Source organism: Hesperophylax consimilis, chromosome 3 (assembly GCF_061612785.1).
Source record: "Hesperophylax consimilis isolate HC1 chromosome 3, BYU_Hcon_1.0, whole genome shotgun sequence".
Classification (NCBI taxonomy): domain Eukaryota; kingdom Metazoa; phylum Arthropoda; class Insecta; order Trichoptera; family Limnephilidae; genus Hesperophylax; species Hesperophylax consimilis.
This window is the reverse complement of record NC_142838.1, coordinates 41,434,130-41,455,168: the sequence shown is the minus strand read 5'-3', so window position 1 is coordinate 41,455,168 and position 21,039 is coordinate 41,434,130. Positions and strand designations below refer to the sequence as shown.

The 21,039-nt window shown below is 33.2% G+C and overlaps 1 protein-coding gene and 1 pseudogene across 1 annotated transcript in view; both read left to right on the top strand.

Annotated features, from left to right (window-relative positions):
- Positions 1-10,466, top strand: part of LOC149425515 (uncharacterized) — a 62,298-nt pseudogene extending 51,832 nt beyond the window's left edge.
- Positions 1-21,039, top strand: part of alpha-Catr (alpha-catenin related) — a 344,431-nt gene that overhangs the window by 82,545 nt on the left and 240,847 nt on the right. The gene's annotated exons all lie outside the window — the stretch shown is intronic.

Below are 21,039 nucleotides of genomic sequence, written 5' to 3'. Positions count from 1 at the left end.
ATATTTGTTTAAAAATAAATTGAAGATGTCTACTGACTTGGTACAATTGTTTCTCTCCGTTAGTATTCTGGTCAAAGAGGAATACATATGGTAGTTTGTCCCAAAATATCTGCTGAAAATTCTTCTGTCTTATAATTTGAGCATATTCATATAATTTAACAGTGTTGTAGTTCAACATATTTGCCGGAATACCCATTTTAAAATTTATAAAACGTAAGAATTTGTTTTGTATTCTTTCAACAGCTTGTACCATGTATATTATAATGTGGGTTCCAGACAGGAGAATTATGAGATGAAGCTAATACTTGATCTTTTATACTACTATTATATATCTGGCTCGCTCTACACTAACGAAGTCAAACACCTGACTTTATTGTCCCATAACAAGCTTATTCATGTAGTAAGTACTTTGATTTGTGAGGTGTATTATTTTAACTGTAAATGTTACATACATAATTCATAATTTTTCTACTTTTCTACTATTTCAGTTCATATCGTGCAGTCTGGTTTTACGGAATGTACCTACTGTATTAGTATATTGTCATAATTAACTTGAATGCTCTTACCCTACTAAAATAGCTATAAAACTGTCAAAAGGTTTTGATAGAAATACAGGCTGACCAAATATTCATAGCAAATAATTATTATAATTATTACGAGGATACATATTTGCAAAAGAAATACTCAAAATGTTATCAGATATGATTTGAGATTTTCATGGCAAAAAGTATTATAGTGATTTATTTTTGGGGTATTATGCCGTGTTGCGCTGCTCCTTCTTTAGCCAACGTTTCGGACACCATTACAGTGTCCATCATCAGGGCAGATGTGTCACGGTATGATGGACACTGTTGGCTATAGAAGGAGGTAGCGCAACACGGCATAATACCCCAAAAATAAATCACTTTGATAATGTTATCTGTTTCAATGTCAAATGTATAAAATCCGAAGATCAAATAATTTATTGTTTCTTAAATGTTCTTCAGTTGTGTGATTTGAGATTTTCATGGCCAAAAGTATTATTTTGATTAATGTTTGGGTTACTATGCCGTGTTTCGCTTCCTCCTTCTTTATCCAACGTTTCGGACAGGATAATACATAAAGATCAACTGTATCCATCATATTAATACATCTGCCCTGATGATGGACACCGTAATTGTCTGGCTAAATAAGGAGATAATAATATCGAGAAAATTAATAATATTAATGTTATTTTGCTATTTTGTGGGCATTGGATTATTGGCCCAAAATCAATAATTTTGACTCCTCCACTCCACTATATAAAAGAAGCAGATTTATAAAATAAATCACAGAATAAAGATTTTTGGAAAATTTTTTCCTCCAGTTACATAGTATCAGCTTCATCAGAGATAATTCTATTTGGAAACATTATCTTCAATAAAATATTTTGTAAATATTTATAGACAGCCCTCATTTACTGAGACTAATCACCTTTAACATACCAACGAGAACATTATCAGGTCTGAGTCATTTAGATATTCGCTTGTACAAAGATTGCATAAAGTTGGCAATACTTTCTCAGAAATTGTAGATGTGTTCAATTAAATAATACTGTTTAACGGTTCAACGGAATATTAATATATAATAGTTACAAGAAGCCTATAATAACGTACATTAAAAATCTTTAAAAATAAAAATGTAAATGTTCGTTTGTTCAATATCTTAAATCTCCGAAAGTTCTTCACGGATTGCTTTGAAACAACGTTGACAAAACGTTGCATTCGAATACGTGTGTGTTTTTATATACCTATATAATATAGATATCACCTGTGACATGTATAAATATGACTTTTTGGGACCTGTGACAGTTAAAAACATGTTTTTTTTTCTACAGAAAAAACATTAAAAATTATTATGTCAAAAATGCTTGTTTTTAAAAACAACGCCATTTGTTGGACGTAAAAGCAACTCGCGCTATTGTTTCTGTACAAAAGTACTGAGCCACATCAAATGCGTGGCGGGGTACAGCTAATAATAATTAAGGTTAGCATTAAAGTATTTTTCTAAATGGGTTCTATTTAAATATTGAAGACAATATTAGTGATTTCTAAACGAAAATCTGAAACAGAAAAATCAGAAAAGTAAAAGGTCACATCTGGGACTCGAACCCAGGACCCTTGTCTTTCCGTGACAGTGCTCTACCAACTGAGCTAATGGGACCCTATTCCCCTCGGTCATTTTTAACTGTATCATACTTCGAATAAGAACTACCAACATTGACTTCATTTTTTCACCGCACATTTTTACTGGCAACTATCTTTATGTCCCATTAGCTCAGTTGGTAGAGCACTGTCACGGAAAGACAAGGGTCCTGGGTTCGAGTCCCAGATGTGACCGTTTCCCTTTCTGATTTTTCTGTTTCAGATTTTCGTTTAGAAATCACTAATATTGTCTTCAATATTTAAATATTACAATTTGAGGTTTTACTCAATAAAGTCATTCCGAAAAATAAATATTCATTCTAGACTCGCAGAAAAGTCAACAGATGTCGCACATTAAAAAAAAAAAAAAGATAGGTTTATCTAAAAAGACGCTGTCTGGATTGCATTTAGTTTGGGTTGAATCTTGCGATCATACATAAAGATAGTTGCCAATAAAAATGTGCGGTGAAAAAGATGAAGACAATGTTAGTGGTTCTTATTCGAAGTATGATACAGTAAAAAATTACCGAGGGGAATAGGGTCCCATTAGCTCAGTTGGTAGAGCACTGTCACGGAAAGACAAGGGTCCTGGGTTCGAGTCCCAGATGTGACCGTTTCCTTTTCTGATTTTTCTGTTTCAGATTTTCGTTTAGAAATCACTAATATTGTCTTCAATATTTAAATATAACAATTTGAGGTTTTACTCAATAAAGTCATTCCGAAAAATAAATAGGGTTCTATTTAATTTTAAATGCAAATTTTACTTCGTGATTATTCACTAAATGATGATGGTATGATCTACTAAATTATTATGTTCATATCATAACATTGAGGTGATTTTGCTCAAAAACGGCGCTATATAAATCATCCAAATAGTATTATTATTACAAAGCACACGATAAGATTTGACAAAATCGAGACAAAACTAAATGGCGGCCAATATAAGTCGTGAGGTTAATTTGTGACACCCGTTACAGGAGTATTAAGTTGTCTGGCAACATGTTGCCACCACCCAATTCCGGTATCCCTTTTCTGTTTAAGTGTCGTTAAATGTTACCCACAAATTACTATAAATTGTGGCAATTACACTAGTCCGCCCCTAGAATCTCCATTAGCGTCAATATGTGTGCATAATAATTAGCCACTACCACTTATTATGCTATACATACACAACACACCACCACGCCAGCCACTGAAAACATAGAATGATGTAGGTGTATCTGCATAAACATTAAACACGTGACCTTTACGTGGTGGCACTCCCAGAAATACTAGAAAGCTACTGTCGAGTAACATATAATAATATTAAGTTTTTACGATTGTTAATTTTGAAAAAATCTTTTTATTAACAGCCTCCGTGGTTGGGTCATCATTTATTTTTTATTTTATTTTATTTAAACGCCCATAGGGCTTTTACCTATAATAATGGACATCTTTATTTTTTTAGTTACACAGATTACATTTAAAAAATCAGTGTTAACAAAATACAGGTTACATAAGAAAATATCAGAGTTGACAAAATATGTTACATAAAATATAAGAGTTTAAAAAATATAGATATGGATAGAGTACAAATAAGTGATACGAAAAATAGAAAATCTGCCAAAATCCTCCAAATCAACCATAATGATAATAAGAAAGTATAACAATAGTTTACAAATTAGGTAAAAATAGTTCGAACATACTCCGTTTAAAGTTTGCCAAATTCAAATTATTGTCAAATTGAAAACTTTCGTTGGAATGAGATGTATGTATGTAAAATTTTGATAATTGCCTAGTTGTTCGTGTAGGTATGTGTAGATTTATTAAATGCAGGAGTTCACAACAATCGAATTTAGAGTTCAATAATTTTAATAAAAGGGTTTGGTCGTTTATTTTTCTTCTGTTTTCTAATGTCGGAATATTTAAAAGATTCAATAATGACTGGTAATTTATGTGTTCTAAAGTAATGTTAAGTTTAAAATTCATGATCCTTAGCCACGAGTCCGGAGGTCACGAGTTCAAATCCCGGCATGCGCAAGTCAATTTTATTTTATTAGTTTGTGTTATTTCGCTCTGGTGAAAGATCACCATTCTGAATCTAAACATCGCTTGAAATGGCTTTAGCCGTGTTTGGTTACCAGATCTGAATAGCCAGATACTTCCACACCTTCCTCTGGTTCATATATATCTCTTCTCCACTACCTTCAGCCTCACAATATACCCCGAATGGGGATGCGGTAGTCTCACTGGCTCCAGACGGAGCAGTTGGAACTCTTGAGCGGTATTTTCATATTTTTATTCATTTGAAATATCCACTATTTAACGAATATATATTTCGAATCTGCCTGCACTGCAGTAGGGGGGGAGAGCGTGTGGCTCCATCTATAGGTGATTTGCTACCAGTGGCGTGCCACTAATACTAATCAAGTGTAGAGTGAAAACTTAATGAAGAGTAAATAGAAAGAAGTAGATTGTCTGATGTTTAAAAAATACAGCTCTTTTGCTTATCATGTTCCACTGGCATTATTTTTAATGGGTGAGTTGGCATCGGTAAAAATCTATTTAAAAACAGAAAATAAATATTGTTTCAGCTTTTGTGTAGGTATTTATTTCAGGACTGTTGTGTTTTGTTGTGTTTGTCATACATCTTTCTGACCTATAACTCTTCTTCCCCGGTGTGTAAAAATGTATCAGAGATTTTAATATGCAATAAATTTGGGATGAATTTTTATGCCACATAAAAAAACTGCTCACCGTGAAATTGCTTATATTTTATCGTGTTACCTTTTTTGCTGTGGTGACCTGTTTTAAGGCGTGTCAGTTACCTATATAAAGGATTTTTAATATGAATTTGAGATGTATCATCAGTCGTACCTCGTAATAGGAAATTCTGGAATACGTAGGGTCAGCTAATTAAAATTTTATCTTTCTAAAAAAACGTTTTGACAACAAAGTTCGGTTTTTTTTCAAAACTCTAACGGTCAGAACTGCATGCATGTGTTCAGAGTTGATATTTATTTATGCAAATACCTTTTTTTAAGATTCACAGTTTTAAAACTATCCGCTTACATATTATTCAGTCTTACTTATAAAGATTCTATAATACGCCGCTGGCTGTAGCGTTGGTTAGCTATACAATGATCATTTCGCATTACGCGTTTTGTTGCTAACTTTTCATTTCTTCGGATGACATTTGTAATGTCATTGTCCCAGTTTGTTTTCAATTGCCTTGAAATCCGGCAAATTCGATCGTGATAATCGATATTACGATTTGAAATATTTCTCCGATAGTGCTGCAAATGGGTATTACTGTTTTTTTACATTTTCGTTACGCGAAAAATTGTTATTTTTCAAATCAACCAGATTGTTAACAATGTCTGCTATCTCTGTCTTACTAAGTTCGCAAGTCGTTTCTATTCCTTTTAAAATTATTATATTCCGTTTAAAAAACTGTCTACTAGCTAGTAATACTGCCGTATTCCGGTAGGTAGATTATGAGTAACGTTTTCAACTAACGCAAAAATAACAATTTCATAATATATCATATTACGCAAATTCTCTTCAGAATAAAAAAAATTACCGGGGCATTTGATTCCTTACTGTTTTCACTTTTCCGAATTGTCAAGGTTTTTAGTTTTATCATTTCAACTTTCAACTTTGGGAGAGTTTTTCAGGACGCCAATGCTTGGGGAAAAAAATGATAAAATATTTTGTGTTCGTACGTTTTACGGCTATTTTTATGTGCCCATTTCACACGCGAAATCACGCTGAAAATTTAATTATGTAGTTGACAAATTTGCTTTTCTGAAAAAGCTGGCACCCCCTTTCCGCAGTACTACGGTTCAGATTTATTCCGACTACCGACGCCGATGCCGACCGACGTGTGACCGACGTGTGGCCGACGTTTGGTCGACGTGTGAACGCTATGTGGTTGGCAGTATTGTCACGTCCCACTGTCGTGTCGTCTGCCGTACCCCGTTCAACCCGCGGCACAGTGCTAAAATTCCATGCAAAGCTAGTTACAAAATTTAAAAATAAAACACAAAAATAATTGACATTATTACAGGATCGATGGCTACTGCAGTAATCATTGACTCACTCGTCAACACTCATTAGCGAAACACTATTTCTCATTTGTGGTCAATTTAGACAATAAATATTAAACAGTCTGCTCTCACTCTGATCTGTATGCACTTTCCAATTTATAATATATATTTGTTTGATGTGTTTATCCGAGACACTGTCTAGGTTATAAATAAATTCGTTAGAACTGTGTAATCATTCAAAAAGATAGCAGCCAAAAATGTGGGAAAAATTAGTTGAAGGATGATATTGTTGATTCTAAATTTTTAGTTGGTTGAGACCTTATCCTGGTAAGGCGGAAATCCTCCGTTCGATTACTAATTGAGACCGGTTATATTTTTATGTGTCTTGTTCTGTATCACGTTTCCTTTAGATTTATTAGTGTTGAAAGATATTATAATAACATTGGAAAAAATATATATATATGTTTGTATATTTTGGATTTGTAATTCGTACAATTTTATTAATTTATTTATTTTTAACGTAGCTTAAATCAAATTTAATAATGTTATCATTAATTAGTTTTTTTTGTGTTTGTTGCTGGTATAGAGACTAACTAACTAGACAAAAATTAGTAACTAAATTAGGTACATTATTGTTCACAAGCTTTTTTTGGGATGGGAGTTTCATGGTAGTTATTTGAATATTTAATTATTGAAGACAATATTAGCGATTTTTAAACGAAAATATGAAACAGAAATACAGTTAAGTATGACCGAAGGAGATATGCTCCCATTAGCTCAGTTGTTAGAGTGGCGCTCCGTATCTTTTTCTGTTTCGAATTTTCGTTTAAGAATCGCTAATATTGTCTTCAATAATTAAACATTAGAATTTGGGGTTTTACCACAGACATAGGAATTAATAGACGAGAAGATAAAGGCGAGGGGTAAAATCAACTGTTGAAGAACGAAGGGAGTGAAGATGACTGTGATTCGTCAATAAATCAATCTGACAGTAAATAGGCATCTCGCATTATAATATCACCATTTACTTCTTAAAAGTAAAATCTGCTTTAAATGAATAGACATTTTTACATGGGAGCGCAAATTACTCGCCACGTTATGAATAAATTTGCGAAGTCCAAATTCGGCAAAGTAAGGCAGCTTCTATATTCAGAGTCGTAGTTAGTTTCAGAGTATTTAGTTAAGACACTTTTATAAATGTTCATAATTTACTTCCCAGCAACCAACCAGCTTTGTGTTTCGCGTCCAGACGTTTCTCGATGTGATAGTAACAACTGATTCATATTATACGATGTGAATATGCTTAAAATAAAATAAAATAATGCTTATATATGGAATGTAATACGACAATTGGGTTTATTCTCTTTTTTCGCATCTATTTTTACCAGTTTTCATAGTACAAGTAAACATTTTGCCGTGTTATTTCGTAAAATGAACCGATGATGCCTCGACCATAGTTCGCACAAGAATGATGACGTCACGTTTTCAAATATCACTTGAGGCCGTACGCGAGCCCAGCCGGCTCAATGGAACCGGTATGGGGAGTGGGGATAATACGCTTTTAATCACTTAGGGCAGGTCTACTAATATTCATATGTCTATGGGTTTTACTCATTAAGTTATTCCAAAAATAAATTAAGTTCAGTTTTCAAACCTCTGTGACAATTTTTATTTTTTTTTTAAATATGTTTTTTAGTATTTCTACACCAATGAAATTCTTCGGGAAGACTATTAAAATATTTTATCTCTTTGTAAATTTAATTGCTGTGCATTTGTTGTGTACAAAATAGAGGAACTGGTATGTTTTAATGATGAATTAAGTTTTAATTACTTCAATGCATTATCTTAAAATACTTGTTATATTGAGTCTTTTTTATTGATATCTTCAATTTTTGGCACATGGAAAAATTAGAACAATGTTGCTGAAGGGAATTTAGGTTGTTTTTTCAAAATAACTTTATTAATTAGTTTTTGTACTACCTCTACAGGGCTTACAATTTTTTCATATGCACATACCCATCCAATAATTCCATACTGAATTAATGACTGGTCTAACGCGTAATATACTTTTTTTAAACTTAAGAATATTTCTTAAACTAATAAATATATAAATTAATTTCCTAATACACTTAACATAAGTTCACATATGTGTTAGTTCCATTTCAAATGTTGGTCTATAATTACTACGAGGTATTTTATTTCAGTAGTTTATACTATGGGTTTCCAAATCCTCCCGAATGATTTCACATCAGATTTCTATCGAGTTCGACAATATTGTACATATTAAATGCTACATTTAACTGTCTTTTTAAAAAACTCTTTTTTATTAAAAATAAATTTTATGTTGCATCGATATTTCATAGCTAAATAAATATTAACATCCTGGAATAAATATTATTATTATTATTAAAAATGACGATACGAGCAAAAATTAATTTCACTCCTGATTGTTTCGGACTGAACCCTGTGCAAGTTTTCGCTGCTTTGGTAAACAAATTTTTGCTTTAAATTTGAGATTTATTTTAAATATGCAAATTTTCTTGTGTTTTTTATCGGCTTTAATAAACAGTTAAACAATACATTCCTCTCTAATCTAACTAAATGCCTCATTTAAATACTGTTTACATGGAAATTTCATTCTACGGCACCTTTTAGTAAAATATTTCATCATTTCATTTAGTAGACGTATTATTTATTTAAGTTAGAAGGTAAATATTTATTTAAAATATATATATATATTTTTTAATTATCGGTGTTCGTTATTCCAAAAATGAGATTCAAATTAATCAGAACTAGCGTAGACCTGTGCAAAATCACGTAATAGTATTTTTGTTAATAATATTGTATTATAGTTAGGTACCTAGGTACCTACTTTATAGCTTTACCTTTCTAATTTTTCGCACGATCTGTTACAGTTAAAAAAATTACACTTAAATTCGAGTTCATTGAATTCATATGAATTCTGGACTGACTAAAGCACAGCACAGATAACCGAAAATAATATGTTTAACTTATGCACAATCGTGAAGAAATCACGGGATAGTCTAAATTCTCGATAAATCAGTACTAATTTCGCAAATTCAAAAAAAAAAATTCTTTTAAAATTATAAAATTATACATGGAAAATAATAACTATTGCTGATTTATCAAAATTCAGTTAAAATCGGGATTGTAAGCCGTTTCTTGTTTATATTTTAGTACATTTCTAATATATTGGAACACGTGTTCATGCTCCTGCTTTTGTCCCGATAATATATAATGAAGAAATGCGAAAATGTAATGATTTCATGAACACGTGTTCTAAAATAGCAATAATTGACGACTTTTTTACAAAAATTTTGACAGGAAACCTACCAATTCATTAGTTGAAAGCCTTCACTCCCGTTATTAACCAGATTACGTATAATTTAAAGAGATTTTAATAAATTAGCAATATTTTATGACAGTAAGTTTTCTCCGTGTACCTACCTACAATATGTCTTTACTAAATTTTTCGCACAATCAGTTCCATTTTTGAAAATGACTCTTAACACAGGTCAATAAAAGGACAGGAATCTTAAGGACGTAAGTGAAGAAGTCGTGCACAAAAAATGCGACGCTCGGCCCTGGTGTATAATGTATTGGGCAGACCTACGATTGAATTTGCCCTGGCAAATCTCTAAAATAAAGTGGGTATCTTAACGACATAAGTGATGAAATCGTGTTAAAAAATATTCGGCGCGTGGCCCGGCGTAATGGACGGACCTACGGTCGAATTTTCCCTAGCAGGTCTAGCAAATTGATCTTTCCGTGGGGTTTATTTTAATTATTTCTGATTAATGTATTACTAAAATCTCAGATGTTTCTAGACGAATCTTTCGGGAAGTTACTAATTCATCGTGCAGAAAAATAAAATCTGGTGCTTACCGCTAATTTTATTGTTGAAAGACGTTATATAAACTTTTCAAACCGTTTTACGTAAATTATTTTAATGGTACGGTACTGTTTTTATTAATCTTAAATATAAATAACTTACATCCGTATCCAATCGAAATTAGTACGGTTGACTATGTGAAAAGATTATGAGGTATATTTTTAATTTTAAAAGTGAATATCGGGTTTCAAAGTGTTTGAACCAGAGCATATTCCTTGGTGGCTGTGCCTGGACCACAGAAGTGAATGCACAATGCCCGGTCGTCTGCCGGAGACCGCTTTTGTATTCTCCTCATTCAATCTGCCCCCACCTCCCCATCTCACGACACCCCCTGCCTCCCTCTGTGCACCCTGTACCATGTAGTCTGTGTCTGTAGTTAGTAATGTCTGTACTTCTCGTACTTCTGTACTGCCTGTGTCTACCCCATGCAGTAGGCTACTGCACAAAGTGTCTAGCTTGCAGCCTCTCAGATCTACCACTGTGCTCTGTAGTTTCTAAGGCAGAGATCCCAAACCTGTCGCTTACTCATTATTATTACATTACTTGAAATTGGTAGGTTACCCGCACTTGAAGGGAAATGACACTAAACTGCTCTATACAAATGCTATGTTATTATTATTATTATTGCCTTCAATCGGTAACCGACGTTTTGATCGTATTCGGGTTACTGCCAAAAGTTAGTAATTTACAAAAGCATTTTTTGGAGCTCAATTTTAAAGTTTGATCTTTATCTTAATCAAGGTTTTGAGATATAATGTTAATGTTATTTTTTTAAATCATTAAATAGATTTTTTAACAAACAAATATGTTTTTTTTTTCATTTTTATGCGTTTAGAATATATTTCCTATCTATTAATTTTCAAAAAAAAAATAGTTTTATAAAAAAAGCAGTATCTTAAAACGTACTCAACGACAGAGGGGACCCGAACGTGATTATCATTTTAGCGTAAGCGTATTTGATCGTAAATTATCTTTTATTATTCGCATACAATCATTTGCTTATAATTTGCCTACGATCAATATGTTTACGATCATTTTGTTTGTGATCATTTTACCTATAACCCTTTCGAATGCATCCACGTCCAAAAAAAGCCGCATGTTTTTGAGAAAAATCACTGTAATAATTATTCCAGTTCTTTTGGTTTCTGGTTCCGTCAGCTTTCTTTAGTTGCAATTGTTGCTCAAATGTTAACTGAAATGTTCCATCCATTGTTTTTTACATTTGTCAAAAGTACTGCAGCTTGCTTTTTTGGTAATGCTTGACACTTTTATATGCTTGCTTGGACATTACATCTTTGTCCAGAAAATGATGGATATTTTTTAGATCAATCATTCTAACAATTCTAGATATTTAGATTCTGGTTCTGTTAGTTTTTTAGTGAAAATTGTTGACTAAAATGTTCCATTCATTGTTTTCTACATTTGTCCAAAGTCCAGCCGTTTGTTTTTTTCGTAATGTTGAACAATTTGTCTACGCTTGGACATTGCATCTACTCGTATTTCCAGAAAATGACTAATATTTTTGAGAGGAACCACTCTAATAATTCTAGATCTTATGATGTGGGTTCTGTTAGCTTTCTGTGGTATCAATTGTTGCTCAAATGTTTACTGAAAAGTTGCATTAATAAATTGTTCTCCACGATTGTCTGCGGTTGTTCGTAATGTTAGACAATTTTACCGTTCTTGGATATTCTTGTCTCTAGATTAGCTATCAACTGATTCTCGACATACGATGATACAACTAGAACCATCCTACCAAGGACCATGCATTAGGAGAGAAAGAACACTCTTAAACCACCTTGCTTCTGAGGCTGACTTTTTCAGTTAAACTTCAGAGACTGAAATAATTGTTTTTTTTTAATACAAGGCTGCGTGTAAACTGATGAAATTAATGTGATTTTATTTATTGTAAAGTTTATGAAATCCGGTTGGATTCATGGTTTTTCACAATAAATATATAATATTACAAGAGTGGAGTGACTACTTCTTCATTTTTCGTTGATCTACAGAACTTTCTTACTCAAAATATTAAAGAAAATAAATCATTTGACCATTCAGTAATGAAGTTGGAGATTGAAATAATATCTGCCTGTCATTTATTTTTATGTAATTTGAGCAATTTTTATATTGTCTTGGTTATGGATCCATCCATTATTAAGCCAACTTCCCAGATATTTGAAACTGTTTACTTTTCCATCATATTATTTTCCTACTGGGTTATCGCTCGATCAAATTTTGTTTTATTGATTTCCGTAATAAAGTAACTAAATAACTTTCCGCTCCCGTACCGCAGTTTGCGACCTCCACTATTGCGTCAACCCAGATGTGGCTGCTACCAGTCATTAGATTGTGAACTCAGCGTTGCTTTGAGACTTCCTTATTGTATAAAAGCCATCATCAAAAATACTAATCTCGGTTGCGTGTCCGTCTGTCTGCGTAACTCTGGTTAAATTATCTTGGATTTGCTTTTAATATATGTGTCATTTCTTACCTGTAAAACAAAGTATTTTAACAGAATATAATTGTTATTTATTTATTAATTCACGCCCATTTTCGGGGCTTTTAATATGAATATTAAGAAATATACATTATTTATTGTACATAACCAAATTGCTTCATTAACAACATTTTATATTTGTTTAAAGATAAATTGAAGATGTCCACTCACTTGGTATTATTGTTTCCCTCCATTTAATACACATAGTAGTTAGTCCCAGAATTTCTGCACTGAAATAAATCCATCCTGACTTCTAGAATTACGTTGTGGAATCCGGAAACTTGTCAATTCTATCAATTATTCTAATAATTATCATCTTTAATGATGTGTCAAGAATTTTAAAAAGCGATAAAGTACCTACCTATAATTAAAAATATTTTTTAAATTCCATATTTGAAATAAGTGTTTCCTTTCGATATGATTTTGAGATGTTCACAACAAAAAGTATTATCTATTTTTTGGGTATTATGGCGTGTTTCGCTACCTCCTTCTTTATCCAATGTTTCAGACATCGTTCCAGCGTACTTCATCACTGCAGACGTATAGTTAAAGTGTGATTTATTGTATTTATTTTGTTTTAATTCCTTAAGGTTAATTTTGACAAGTACCTTAAGTAAGATTTCGGGATTTATCAAGGGTCTGTGCTTTCTTCATTTTCCATTTTAGATTAATCAAAATAATATCCCGTGATTTTTCACTTGTCTGCGCAAGAAAAATACTGAAATTTTTAAATTATATTTTTCTTGGCATTTTGACGCATGTAACTTATACGGGTTAGTATTAACTTTCTTCTCGCTACAGTGTTTTTTTCTCTACATATGTGTTAAAAACAAACAAAATCAATTTTTGTTGTTTGTTTTTGGGGTGTTATGCCGTGTTGCGCTAACTCCTTATTTAGCCGACGTTTCGGACAGCGTTGCAGTGTCCATCATCAGGGCAGATCCGGTAGATCCGAAGATGTGTGATGTGTGAAGATCACACATCTTCGGATCTACCGGATCTGCCCTGATGATGGACACTGCAACGCTGTCCGAAACGTCGGCTAAAGAAGGAGTTAGCGCAACACGGCATAACACCCCAAAAACAAACAACAAAAATGCTTTTGGCCGTGAGAATCTAAAAACTTACCAAACAAAATCAACATTGAACCATAACCGTATAGCTTATAAATAATGTCTTTAAGGCTGTAGAACCATACCAAATCAGAAAAAAAACATTTAAAAAAGTTATGACACGAGTATCTGAAGGTCTGACTATCATCTACGTTGGGATCAGCGCTTAGCCAGCATAACTACCTGCAATCACAAGCTTTCTTATGTTTTTTAAACTCTTAGAAATATCCTTACTCCTACAACACTTAAAACACTGTGATATTTGCCACTCTCTATTGTCATACAACATCATCATCGGGGGTGGCTGTCAAGATAGATACTTCTCCATCTGTGTAGAAATACAAGAAAATACTCTCTTATATCACAATTACACCCCCAGAACTATAACCAACCGACACGACAAAATATCTAAACCACACACTGCATCAGCACAGACAATTCTTCTAACTAGCTCCTAAAATCTTTAACCTTCTCCCTGATAACTTAAAAACCGAAACTCAACATCATACTTTCAAAACAAAAATAACGCTATGGATCTAACTTCTGCAATACATTACGATCGGAATACATTCTACTCTGCAAACATGTCTCACATTCGCTATTTAATTGAAAAATGTAATTTAGCTAAATCATTTTTAACCCTAGAAGCCTAATCTATTTTATAAGTACATAAAGCCTTAACATACGTCTCAGAGGCGTGCACATGTAAATGACAGCCTCTAGGCCAAAATATACCTACTATTGCCCTATTCTTTGATGGAAAGTTAAGGTTGGTATATAAACTAATAATAAAACACAGTTTTATCAATGAAAACTATTATCACAGGTATTTACTACAACGAATCAAATCATTATGCTTATATTCAAACAAAAAAATCATCTTCTTAAAAATCAACTTGAATATATGATTTTTTTTTAAATAAACTTATATTTTTTTACATTAATTTCTTATTCATAGGGCAAACATTAAAAGTAATCATGCTTTTAATTACAAGCTTTAATTTTAGAGCAATCTACATAGACATCAACTTTGTGCTCAGAAAATACTGACTTTTTGCACTTACAGCACACTAATTTTGACATTATATTTTTTTTAGCAGCAAAAAGCTCAGTATTTATGTTTTTTTGGGCTCTGGTTCTCGTGCCTGAAGTTTATTACCTGAATCAGTAGGTTTTGTGAGAATTCGGCTTATATTTTGTCTTTTTGTCTATATAAGTCGGAGTTTCAAGTCTCATCTCCATCCAAGGCTTAACCGAATCTGTGCTGAGTTGTTTAATGAATTCTCTTTTGTTTGATGGTTTATTTGATCATTTTGTGGCCATAATTACAGCAGAATTGACAAAACCCATGCTCAAGATGCTATAGAATACAGTCATTGACAATCTATTAGTTTTGCGGCTGCACCACATTTAGGAGCACATTTGATCAAATTTATCTACTCCTCCTTTTGTTTGGTTCTAGAAATGAATCATGTCTGGTTTGCCACTTAAATTATTGATTATTTCATTTTCATCCCAAGATAAAAGGTAAAATATATTTGCAGGTGGTTTGTACGATAGAAGTGTCAGAAGGCTATCAAAACAAAACGTAGAATTGCCAACAGGTCGAGATTTCAAGTTCTTCAATTTTTTGTGAATTTCCCGCTTATTTGATCGAATAGTACCCAGTAGATTAAATTTGTAATTTGAGCTGGTCCTCGAGAGGTGCGGACTTTATTCATAGCTGAAGTTCTGTGAGATGATTGACCCCTATTTGTTGACCAAACATCCCGCGTCCATTCTTACCGCGAAGAGTATTTCCAGGAACACGATTATTTCGCCCTGAGTTGGCAGATTGCAAAGCATAAGCAGCATAAAGTGCTAGGTCAGCTTTTAAAATTTTGAGTCGGCTTCTTCAATGGGAGCAGATTCTTGTAAAGGGAAAGCCTCTTAAGTTACATAGTTATTCTCATCTTCGCTTTGAGTGTCGTCCAAACTGGCTGTCCTTGTCTTCAGGAGCTGATTCTCTCAGAGAAAAACTATCTTCTTCGTCTAAGATTTTCAAAATATCGTTACTGTTTAATATATTAGACCATGACATATTGGTATCTGAAACAATGCCAAAATAAACATAAAATGGATGAAAAATTAACGAAAGTAAAAACATATAATCTTAGTTAAAAATTACACAAAGCCTAAACATACGTCTTGCAGGCGTACTATACCTCAAAAACTCATAAATGGCTGGACTTATCTTAGTGATGCAGGTACCATCGGCGAGCTCCTGTCGGCCACTAGGTTGGTTAGAGCACGAGGCGCTAACTTCAACCGTTAGAAAGAGAAATAGAAATTAAGATTTTGTGTACGCCTCGTAGGCGTAGATAAGGCTTCTAGGGTTATAATATTATTATTAATTTCTGCAAGTAGTTTAGCATTTTATTATTGTGACTGTTTCGGCGTTCAAGGCCATTTTCAAATTGTTACTTATTTAAATGATTCTATTTTAATTTGTATGCTGTCTAAAATGATTTATTACCGGTTAAAACGATTTACTGAGAAAGTAGTTGTGACAATAGATTCTCAATTCTGTGGTGTATTTATAATACATTTAAATAGCAGTCACGTCATTAACTTACATATTTGAAAAATTAAAACATGTGATTTGATGTGGGAAAAATAGATTTCAAAGTGCCCCACAGAATTGAGAATATATTGTCACAATTACTTTCTCGGTAAATCATAAATATATGTATATAAACAAAAATGAATTGTATAATTTAATAAAAAAATATTATCAATAACTTCAATCTGTAAACTTCACTTGCCATAACACAGGGACATCCCTAACATGGCGGGTTAAATTATAAAAAAATAAAAATAATTGCATCAAATGAAAAAATATATTTGAGGTGGCAGACCCGTTCAAAGGATTCAGATAACGCTGCTTCGACTGCAGTATTTGAAAAGTATTTCCACGGCTTAAACATATCGATTTTACACCGTGTAAACGGACTTCAGACATATACGAAAAATATATCAAGCATACACGATGCAGACATCCCCACAAACAGGGGTGTCAACGTGGCTTCACAGTTCACAGGCCACAGGTCAGAGCTTGAGACTTACAATATGTGACGCCTCTTCGGTCCCAGGATTTGTTGTTTCTGACTTCTGCACATGTGAGATCAAAGAAAGGATTCTGATCTTTTCTGTGCTCTCTTGAGAACATTTATAACCGATGAAATGGTATATATTCTTATACATATAGACAAATGTTTTCTTCGTTTCAGTTCTCTGCAAAATAGCATCTATCCCGTTATAACAGGTATCTATATTGTCGTGATATATATATTTTATATCTATATTGGTAATCAAAAGGAAACCCGGGCGCTGATAAATTTGAACAATAGGTATTTTAAAAATCACTTGCTATTTCACTCTTCTCAGCGAGCGCGCTATCGATGTGTAGGTACCCACCCAACTAAGAGTGTGTGTGTGCATGTTACGCTCGACTCCCGCCTCTCCCGCATCCCGCCTCCTCCGCCTCCCGCATCACCCGTCTTCCGTCCTTTGTCATGTATCTAGTGTTTGTGGTTATCTTTCCAACTTATTTCTCCGTTACTGATTTTGTCTCGGCGTATAATCTCGGCGAAATGGATTTTGATAGGATTTTCACTATCATTTAAAGATTTTCTTCCCAAAGGTTTACACACGTAATTTATAAATATGTATTATATTTATGAAAAGTAGAGGAAAGTCATTGTGTAATCAAGTGATTTAAAATATATTTTCGGGCGCTTAAATTGCTAACGCTGGCTAAACCTTGTGAGATACATCAAAATAATGTACTACTAATTAATTGTATTGCTCTTACTTACTTGACCGGTCAGTGGCTGAGTGGGCATCGCATTTGGGTCCCACCCGGGCGTCCCATGTTCGATTCCTCGGCTGGCTAAGTTCTCCATCACAACACAAGCAATACCTTCCGCTTAGTGTGGTGGTAGTAGGAGTTTTTCAAATGTTAGGTTATTCGTAACCAGGGAATGTTTGTCTTTCTTTTAAAAATTAAAAAAAAATCTTACTACCCATATAGGTACACCTACTAAAATATGTAGGTGCGTACATTTGAACTGCCTCCGTGGTTGAAGGGTAAAGCTCTTGGCTACGAATCCGCAGGTCGCAGCGTGCGCAAGTAAATTTTATTAAATTAATTTGTGTCGTTTTGCTAAATTAATCAATTAAAAATAATATAAAATACTTGTTTGGACAGATAGTTATCTTTTTTGTTTATCAAAACTTAACTAAACCATTCAAGTTGTTTGAGACAGGGAAAAGTATTAAAATAAAATATTTATTTTTTATTTTAGTAAAATTCCTGAAATCAACAGGTTTTAATTCCCTTGCGATGTTTATTTGGCCAAAATGACCAATTGTTACCACATAAACATCGCAAGTGACCAATTTTCGATATAATATTGCAATTTTTTGTTCACTATTTTGTTTTACGAATCTTATTATTGTGTTTTTTTAATAGAGCCAACGCCAATGCCATTCGTTGAAATTTTGAAAATTACATGAAAGCCATAACACCCTTGCCAATCACCACACTGCAAATCGAATGGTGTGGAGGAAACCTCCATTTTTTTCCACTCTACCTCCAGACATGTCGGGGTTCTGAAAATCGGATCATGAGTAAAAATGAACTAGTATTTAAATATCCATGTAACTCGAAAATAATAGAAAATGTCATGACTAAACGGTGCAACTTTTCCTACTGTGTTTTGTTATAACAGATCACCACGCAAATGGCATCTTTTTAAAAATATATATTTAAAAAAAAAATCTTTATTCATTGTAAGTTGAGGATTTTTTGACTTTCATGCTAGGTACATGTCCGTGTTACGACCAAATTCTGTATCGGGTTGCTACAGGGTTTTGTTATAATACTCGTCCAAATAAGTCGCGTCTCAACTTGAGCGCGCACATACAATAGTCAGGTGGCTTCTTGCTGCTAACTCATCTTCAGTCGCGTCGCGACTTGAGAGTGCTTTTAGACTGGTCTCCCGATCCGGCCTGCCACGCAACTGGCAGACCGATGCATATATCGCCAAGACCCGGACAATCCTCACCCCCATGAACCCGGGCACCCCTGCTCAAGTCACGAAACGTAGCGAACCACTTGGGGTGACCTATGACAGAGGTTATCCAATAAATGGTTCCCGGGGCGGCGGTACCCATAACCACCTCCCAAATTGAAAATTATTATAGTACTTGACGTATACAAATTGAATTTTGTCCAATTTTAGTAAGATCGGCAAGTATGGTATACTCGAAATAAGTCACTAAACCAAAAAAAACTAATAAAATATATCAATAACTCGGGAAAAGACAACACTAGTGCACCGACACAATTCGATATACTACGCTACATCACTTTGCTGTATATTTTTTTGTCGAAATAGAAGTTAAATAAATAAAATAACAATATACATTATAGGTTATTGAAGAATTATAATATTATGCTAGTTACCCAAAAGTTATTTTTAAAAAAATTATCCATTCGAGTGTTTTGTATCCATATTGGCAATACGGAACGAAATCACCTCGGAGTCGGTCTGGCCGTAACGGATGTTTTTTTTAAAGATATTATTTTACGTAAACATATGAAATTAAATTAAGAATATCGGAATACTTCACCAAACAAACACAAAAGTGACCAAACGGAGAAAATAATAAAAAAACATCGATTTCTCGGGACAATACAACACTAGAATATCGAATATCGATTTATGACTACGTGACATCACTTCGCACAAATACATACGTATTTATCTAAACCCTGTCCCCCGACCCTTACCTCCCGAATACTGAGCGAAAGGGACACATGCAGCTCGGGCTACAAATACCTAAATGAAATCTTCAAAATCGAGGTTATGTATTCCCCATTTTTCTCCTCCAAAAGTTAACCGATTTTCAATTTTTTTTTACCAACTACATAAGAAGAAACTATTCTATGTTGGACCGTTTTGCTTTTTTTCAAAATATAATGTCTAGTTTGTAGACTGAACGTCTTTTGACTGCGTTTAAATCAGGCAATTTTATTGATTTTTGGAAGGTCATAACTTCTATAAGAAGCAATTTATCAAAAAAAAAAAAAACAAACCGACACGCAAGTAGCCGATATCTATTTTATGTTAAAAAAATATTTGCTCTAGGGTTAAAATCCAGAAAGATAAATGGGGACTACGTTTGTATGGAAAAATCAACGCCCGGTTACGTCTTAACCACTCAGGCTAATTTGTTCAGTTTTTGCCACAAATAGCTTATAACCCGTAGAGTTCTTCGCTTTTGCAAACAGTTCACGTGGTCTTATAAAAATCGTCGTATTTCCCTTACTGTCATGGTGAGAAATGATCTAAACGGTGTTAGTAAGAGAAAACACCACGCTTTATATTCAAATCTAGAATTTAATGACAGAATAATTAAAATGAATACCTCTATGAATCCAAAGGTTCCGACCGCAATTTAAGAAAAAAATACGAAATGTTGTTAATATTTTATGAATTAATTTTATATGAAATGACAAAAAAGTGAAGTGGCAATTATGTTTATAACATATTTTTCTAGTAAAATAAGTGTTTTTTTTTGTCGTCAGTAATTTTAGTTCAGTGTTAGAAGAAAAAACTTTATATAAAATTTTTAATTTTAGTTTTAGATTTCATATATATATATTTTGTTTTTTAATATAAAATTGAAGACGTATTTTATCACCTTCAAAAACCGTCTTTAGTTTTCGAATACATTTATTTGGATTTAATTGCGAACACACAAATTTTCCAACGTTCCGACAGCGTCTTTAAGAAATGTAACTGTCAATATGCCAGAGGCTTGAGGGGCTAGTATATGTTAATTTACTCTCTCAAATCAAAACCTAGCTAACTTAAATTAAGTAAAAATACCATTAGCGGAAGACTTTATCAGTTCTATTACCTCAACTTTTTAAATGGACAACTTAAACTCTAAATAAGCAAGAATAATTTTGGTGAAGTAAAGGAGACTATTAAAAAAATAATAATTTCGTTGGTCTCTGTGTAACTCCGGCTTAATGACCTCTAGAACTGGGATTTGCTTTGCTTTTCTAAATTGAACTGATTGGACGATGATTGAACGGTGTTCATTCTAAATGTAAATGTTTGATGGTCTTTTTAATGGAAATGTCCTAGGGCAAATATATTTTCATAAATAATTTCTGCTTGCAAATCCTATAATAATAATATCCAGTGATTTTTCACGGGACTGCACTAGTGAACACTATTTTGAACATGGAATATATTTTATGCCGCACAGA